The 7,431-nt window shown below is 39.4% G+C and overlaps 1 long non-coding RNA gene across 1 annotated transcript; it reads right to left on the bottom strand.

Annotated features, from left to right (window-relative positions):
- Nucleotides 1-5,535: 5,535 nt before the first annotated feature.
- Nucleotides 5,536-6,493, bottom strand: LOC147981550 (uncharacterized). Its single transcript, XR_015598956.1, has 2 exons — nt 5,976-6,493; nt 5,536-5,894 (listed from the first exon to the last, which is right to left on the bottom strand). It is a non-coding gene; the product is annotated as an uncharacterized LOC147981550 (long non-coding RNA).
- Nucleotides 6,494-7,431: the final 938 nt, after the last annotated feature.

Here is a 7,431-nt window from a genome sequence, read left to right on the forward strand (position 1 = left end):
GATCCGAAAGATTCAATATAAAAGTTTATTGTTGACATAAAAATAGTAATACTCCAAGTATGCTAATCAAGCAATTATGTCTTATCAAAATACCATAGCCAAAGAAAACTTATCCCTACAAAGTCATATAGTTTGGCCATGCTTCATTTTCGTCACACAAAATGCTCTCATCATGCACAACCCCGATGACAAGCCAAGCAATTGTTTCATACTTAGCCTTTTCAAACTCTTTCAACTTTCACGCAATATATGAGCGCGAGCCATGGACATAGCACTATGGGTGGAATAGAATATGATGATTGAGGTTGTGTGAGAAGACAAAAAGGGAGAAAGTCTCACATTGACGCGGATAATCAATGGGCTATGGAGATGCCCACCGGTTGATGTCAATGCAAGGAGTAGGGATTGCCATGCAATGGATGCACTAGAGCTATAAATATATGAAAGCTCATCAATGAAACTAAGTGGGTGTGCATCCAACTCGCTTGCTCACGAAGATCTAGGGCATTTGAGGAAGCCCATCATTGGAATATACAAGCCAAGTTCTATAAGGAAAAATTCCCACTAGTATATGAAAGTGACAAAATAAGAGACTCTCTATCATGAAGATCATGGTGCTACTTTGAAGCACAAGTGTGGAAAAAGGATAGTAACATTGTCCCTTCTCTCTTTTTCTCTCATTTATAATTTTTTTTATTTGGGCCTTCTTTCTTTTTTAGCCTCTTTTCTTTCTCTCTTTTTTTATTCCGGGGTCTCACCCCTATTGTGGGGGAATCATAGTCTCCATCATCCTTTCCTCACATGGGACAATGCTCTAATGATGATCATCACACTTTTATTTTCTTACAACTCAAGAATTACAACTCGATACTTAGAACAAAATATGACTCTATGTGAATGCCTCCGGTGGTGTACCGGGATTGCGATGAATCAAGAGTGACATGTATGAAAAAATAATGAACGGTGGCTTTGCCACAAATACGATGTCAACTACATGATCATGCAGCAATATGACAATGATGATGTGTGTCATAATAAATGGAACGGTGGAAAGTTGCATGGCAATATATCTCGGAATGGCTATGGAAATGCCATAATAGGTAGGTATGGTGGCTGTTTTGAGGAAGATATAAGGAGGCTTATGTGTGATAGAGCGTATCATATCACGGGGTTTGGATGCACCAGCGAAGTTTGCACCAACTCTCAAGGCAATGCACAGTACCGAAGAGGCTAGCGATAATGGAAGGGTGAGAGTGCGTATAATCCATGGACTCAACATTAGTCATAAAAAACTCACATACTTGTTGCACCCCCTTATAACCCTTATAAAGCAGGTGGGTGTGAAGGATTTTCCGGTCAGAGCAAGACTTCGTATTCCCACATATAGGGCATGGACAACACATAAAACCATCCTGCTTGTTTGCCTCAGCCACTTCGAGAAAATTATGCACCCCCTTAATGTACTCAGAGGTGCGTCTGTTACCGTACATCCATTGCCGGTTCATCTGCATGCATTATATATAATTAGGTCTGTCAAAAACCATTATAGAACACCATGAATACAGAAATGACCAAATTTATAGAAGTTCATCATCACATTAAAACCAAAGTACAATAGTGATCAAATGTTATTACTGAAAAAATGGAGCTTGGACAAGGAGCTTCGAGAGGAGAAAGCTTAAGTGTGGCTCGGGCATTTCATCGAACACCTCATGTGCATAGGAGGTGAGATAGAGCATGACAAAGCTCTCCCACGGCCAACCAAAAAATCAGAGCAGTGCACTGCTTTGCTCGCGGGCAGGGGGTATATATAGGCCTCTCTTCAGTCCCGGTTTGTGGCTAGAACCGGCACTAAAGGACCTCATTTGGTCCCGGTTCCAGCCACCAACCGGGACTAAAGGTGGTGGGCCAGAAGCGAGGTCCATTGGTCCCGGTTCGTGTCTGGAACCGAGACCAAAGGGGTCAGACGAACCGGGACCAATGGCCCCCGAGGCCCGGCCGGCGCCCTGGCCTCACAAATTGGGACTGATGCACCCATTAGTCCCGGTTCGTAGGGGAACCGGGATTAATGCCTTTTTCAGGCCTGGACCAAAGCCCTGTTTTCTACTAGTGTATGCTGAAAATGTCAAGGGAGGTTGGGTAGATCAAACTTAACATGGAAGAGTCCGTTAAGAGAGATCCGAAGGACTGTACTATCATCAAAGAACTAGGCATGGACAGGGGTGCGTAGAAGGTAGCTATCCATGTGCCAGAACTATGAGCTAATTTCGAGATCTTATGGGTTTCAGCTCTAGCCTACCCTTCACAAATAATTTAATTCCATGACTTGCCACACATGCATATGCTTTTTCGTATTTCCACACATTCTTTGTTGCCATTTGCAGATTCAGCTATAAGTTTTGGCACCGACTATCTATTCAATTCCACTACTATGTGTGATCTTTGCATTTATTGGGTAGGCTATCCCCTTTATTTGGTTTTACATATGTTGTTGCATCGGTGAATAAAGTGTGATCTTCAAAATTGCTTTGCAATTTTGCATTAGTTTTCCTTTAATACCAAATTTCATATTTCTAGAGCTGACACTATTTTAATGAAAATGATTTCTTTAGAATTTCAAAACCATAAAAGGGTAATACAATATTGTAAGTCAAATCATTCGGCTAATAGTTCCGAGAGGATGTTCTTTGTCGGTCCACGTGCTAGATGCCTCTTGGATGAGGGAAATAGGTAACCGATAAATCAGCGGTGGTACCTGAAAGTACCGGTGGTACCTCCCCAATCACCGTAAAAGAGCTCGTAAGTAAGTCAAATTATTCAGGTAATAGTTTCAACTGATTATTTGACTTACGATATTGTAAGCCACTATCTATGTTGGCCCATTTGCTAGATGCCTCTTGGATGAGGGAAATAGGAAACCAATTATTTTTTTGAGCCAAAACCATAGAACAATCGTTCTACGGTAATTTTCATTAATTAAATATGGTACAAGGAACAGGAAACCAATTATTCAGTGTCTTCTTTATAAGATTAACTGAGGATTTGATGTAGCATAGAGATAAGTTCATATGCACTATTCTCTAACTGAAAAATATGGTAGCAACAGTTATCTATTTACTTATCTATGCAAATATTTTGAGGAAAATGACCTATGCAAATAGTTTGTGCATGCCTTGGAAGTTGGTAAACTGCAGGATTAACTAAGAGAAGCAAAATCTATTCTATAGCATGGTGCACCATGCTGTTAGAAAGTTCACCCCAGTTCTCTAGCGAAAAAGTTTTTTTTACCGGAGTCGGGAGCTACCGGTCAAGCATCTAACGTTGATTCTCGCATTCAGATGTGTGCAGGTATCCAACGGATAAAGTCACAAAGATTCCTTTGTGTAATACATTTCTATATACAGCTGACACCTTCTGACAAATACCTGACCATCACGTCCCCACTATTTTTATATCTAGTACTGCATGCACACTCATAGTCCTCTTCAACCATAGAGAAATTAGCATTTATTTTCTTGTGAGATATTAATTCACCAATATCTTGTAAACAAAAATCTGGTTATTTCATATTTCTCTATATTTGAGTTCCTGACAATGAGATCTTTAAAACAAGACCAATCTTGACTATATTTCAAATGAGTTTCAAAAAAACCGATTTTACACATTAAAAAACTATTTCACTCATTTCAATCAACAAAAGTTTACTCATTCCAAACAAATTATTTCACTAATTTGAAAATACATATTCACTCATTTACATAATGATTTCACTATTTTGAAATAGTAAGTTTCAGTCTTCTTTAAAATATGATAGTGAAATATGCTTCTGAAAGGACCGAAATCCTCTTTTTGAAGAATCGAAATCATTTCTTTAACAGTTGAAATAATTAGTTCACTCATTCTGAAATACAAAATTGGAATTGGAATAACTGAAATGACATTGCAAACAATTAAAAATTATTTATGCCACTCTTTTGAAATACAAAATTTCTGTATTTTGTAAAATATGATAGTGTATGTTTTTAATTGGATTGAAACTTTATTTTTTGAAGAATTGAAATCATTTCTTTGGGAGTTGAAATAATCAGCGTCAATCATTGTGAAAAATGAAATTGGAATTGGAAAAGCTGAAACGACATTGTAAAAAAATTTAATATAACAAGTTACAAGTATTTCACACCAAAATATGTGTAAAATGTATGGAAAATAGATTTCACTCATTCAAATATTGGTCCTCAATTAAAAAAAACCTTTTACTTTCGGAAATTGGTTTCGCTCATTTCTAAAAATTATCAGCTTAGAAAAACAATTTCACTAATTTCAGAAAACACATTACGCTCAGTTTGCAAAACTAATTTCACTGCAAATTTACGAAATATATTGAAACGTATTTCACCCATAACAAATGTCAATTTCAAACACTGAAAAATGCAGTTTCACATCAAATGTTGGTTATATTCCACTTTTTTAAATAACCTATTTCGCTCATTCCAGAAAACACATTGCACTCACTCAGTTAAAATACTATATTTTACTTGTTTCAAAAACTGATATTACTCATTACAAAAATATTGATTTCACTAGTTTCAGAAAACACATTACACTCATTTAAAAAAATATTTCACTCATTTCACACATTTTTAGAAAACATGTTACACTCACTTAAAAAATATACATTTCACTATTATGAGAAAACACATTATGCCCACTCGATTGAAATACTCCTATATTTCAATCGTTTCAAAAACTGATTTCACTCATTACAAAATATATTTTAAAAACTAATTTCTTGTGTATTTCCGACAAAATTGAAACGTATTTTACTGATCACAAATATCAGTATCGAACACTAAAATAAGCGGTTCCACACAAAATATATTGAGTGAAATATGTTAATTTAAATGTTGAAAAATTAACGTGTTTGAAATATATCCAAGAATGACCTTGTTCTAAAGGTCTTTGCGCTACTAACTCAAATATATAAATTATTTCAAAAACAAAATTATAACTTGAAAGATATGAATGATTAAAATTGTCATGGAGTGAATAAAATGATGTTTTGTTGGTGGGAGAGGAGAGAGTGAATGTGTCATAACCTGTACCCATGTGAAAGAAAAATAGAAGGATAGGACAATGCATGCTACCTTTATCTGTAAATGGTGGAACCCACAAGAGAGAAATGCCAACACTTAAAGCCAGAAAAAGATGTCAAATACATGCAACTGTATTGGGATACACACCATGTGGTTGAACCCATTGGGTGTGCGTTGCCGGTAGCTCCGGGTGCCGGTAAAAGTGACTTTGCGAGTTCTCTAGGCCGTTAACATTTGACCTTGTTCTAAGATGAACTCCATCGGGTGTACAATTATTGGTTACAGCGAATCCCTCGCTTCTCGGCCCATATCATCACAATCAAGCACATTTTAGTTTGTTCATTGAACTTTATAGTCGCTACCATTCAAAATTCTTTAGTGCAACATTTGGAGCATAATAATTTGTTGAACTAATAAATTCGATCTAACGTTTCACCGCAGCTAGCATAAAAACGTGTGCCAATTAATAAACCCGATTTAACATTTCAGCGAGATCGAGTTGCTATTAGAACATATACGTCGAAACAGACCAGTGAATTGAAACATACGATGCTATGCTTCCCATGGTGGCATACATGCACGATAACCACAACTGTTACATCATTACGACTTAGTGGATCCGTCTTATTTGCCCGTCACCATAGTGGATCCATCTTATTTGCCCGTCACCTTAGTGGATGCTTCCTGGTGGAGCTTTGAGCAGGTTTTCGCGCGACGGCGGGATGCGGGGCGGAAGGCGCACCGGGAACAGGGCCTTCTCTTCTGCGGCAGCTGGAGCGCTGCCACCGCATCCTCCTATTCCTAGCAGATATATAGATATCACGGCCGGCGCAAGCGTCACGTACGAGCTCGTGCCCAAAACTAAGTGGCAATAATACTCACCTGTTCCTGCAGATACTATGTTCAATTCGCCAGTGGATGCACAACGGACCGGCACCGGAGCGACCGATGGCACGCGCCCTGCCGAGGCGCGAGGGCAGGTGAAGCCGACGACTCCAAGTAGTATGATCATGGCGCAGATGAGAGCTTTGGGAGCAGCCATGGTTCCTTCCTTGTTTCGTGGGTGGCATCTCAACTAGCTGCTTGACGAACGCATTTATACAGATACAGCCATGGCGGATCGATCGGAGATGGCAGCACCTCAACGTGGGTCGGTGGGTGTCCACATCCGAAGATTAATTCCTGGCCGACTGCCAAATGATTCAGTGTTGTGATCGGTTGGGCCGGCCGGTTCCCTCTCTACTGGCGTGCGCGTGTCTGTCTTGTACCGTGCAAGAGTACTAGCCGCCGCTTTAAAATCTTGAGATATATAGCTAAGCGTAGAAACAGATCGGGTAAACATCCTTAAAACTCCTAGTAGTAGTGTTAGTTAAAGGCACTAGTAGTGTTAGTTAAAGGTCACACTAATAGTGTAGTGCGTGATCCCCTAAAAAAAAGTAGTACGTGAAGCTCGCCGTTAGCTAGTGCAGGGGCACGGAGCAGCTCGATGCATCTCGCCATGGCCGCCGTCGACGATGACTCCGCAGAGCCTTCATCCCCGAGCAGCACGAGGGTGTTACATATCAGGTCGTCCACGCCAAATCAAGTAAACTGGTTTCTAAGAGTGCTTGTAATTACCGAAAACCTGGGCGTCCGAGGGAGCATTAGATATGCATGTAGTGCCTTTAGTTAGAATAGTAATAATGTACGTGCAATGTACGTTTATATTAGATAAGATATATCTATCGCATGTTGCTATTTGGTAAGATATCAATCACTTTTTCGCAGGAATGGTAAGATATTAATTACATGGCAAATTTCAAGGGATAGTGTTGAGTCAAAACGTGTTTATAACCAATGACAATGATGGGTAATTAGAGCGTTAAACGTGCTTGGTGTTCAACATTGAAACGATTTGAACCGCTAGATAACATGATTTGACGGTCGAGAAGGTTTGAATCTACCCATTTGGGTCTTTTTATATTGGTATAGATATAGATATATAAAAAAGCAAATGTAATGGAGGATAGTCGAAAGAAGATGACGCTGGTGATCCTATATTAATGGCGATCCGATGTGAATAGTCGAGAACTACTGCATGTGGCTATTAATAGCCCCTTTATTGGGCCTCGCTAGTGATAGACATGCATGGGTGAGAGGAGCGCAGTTGCATGCAGGTTGGCTGGTTCCACGGAAGAAAATTTCGCTCACGATAATTTAGACCGCTTTGGCCGGGCTGCCTTAGATTCTTTTTTTTTTGAGCATCAGTACAGACACGAGCGCTTATATACACGCGCATACACTCACCCCTATGAACGTACACACGCACACCCTACCCCTATGAGCACCTCCGAGAGAC

This window comes from Triticum urartu, chromosome 3A (assembly GCF_056163025.1).
Source record: "Triticum urartu cultivar PI428250 chromosome 3A, HENAU_Tu73, whole genome shotgun sequence".
NCBI classification, from domain to species: Eukaryota; Viridiplantae; Streptophyta; class Magnoliopsida; order Poales; family Poaceae; genus Triticum; species Triticum urartu.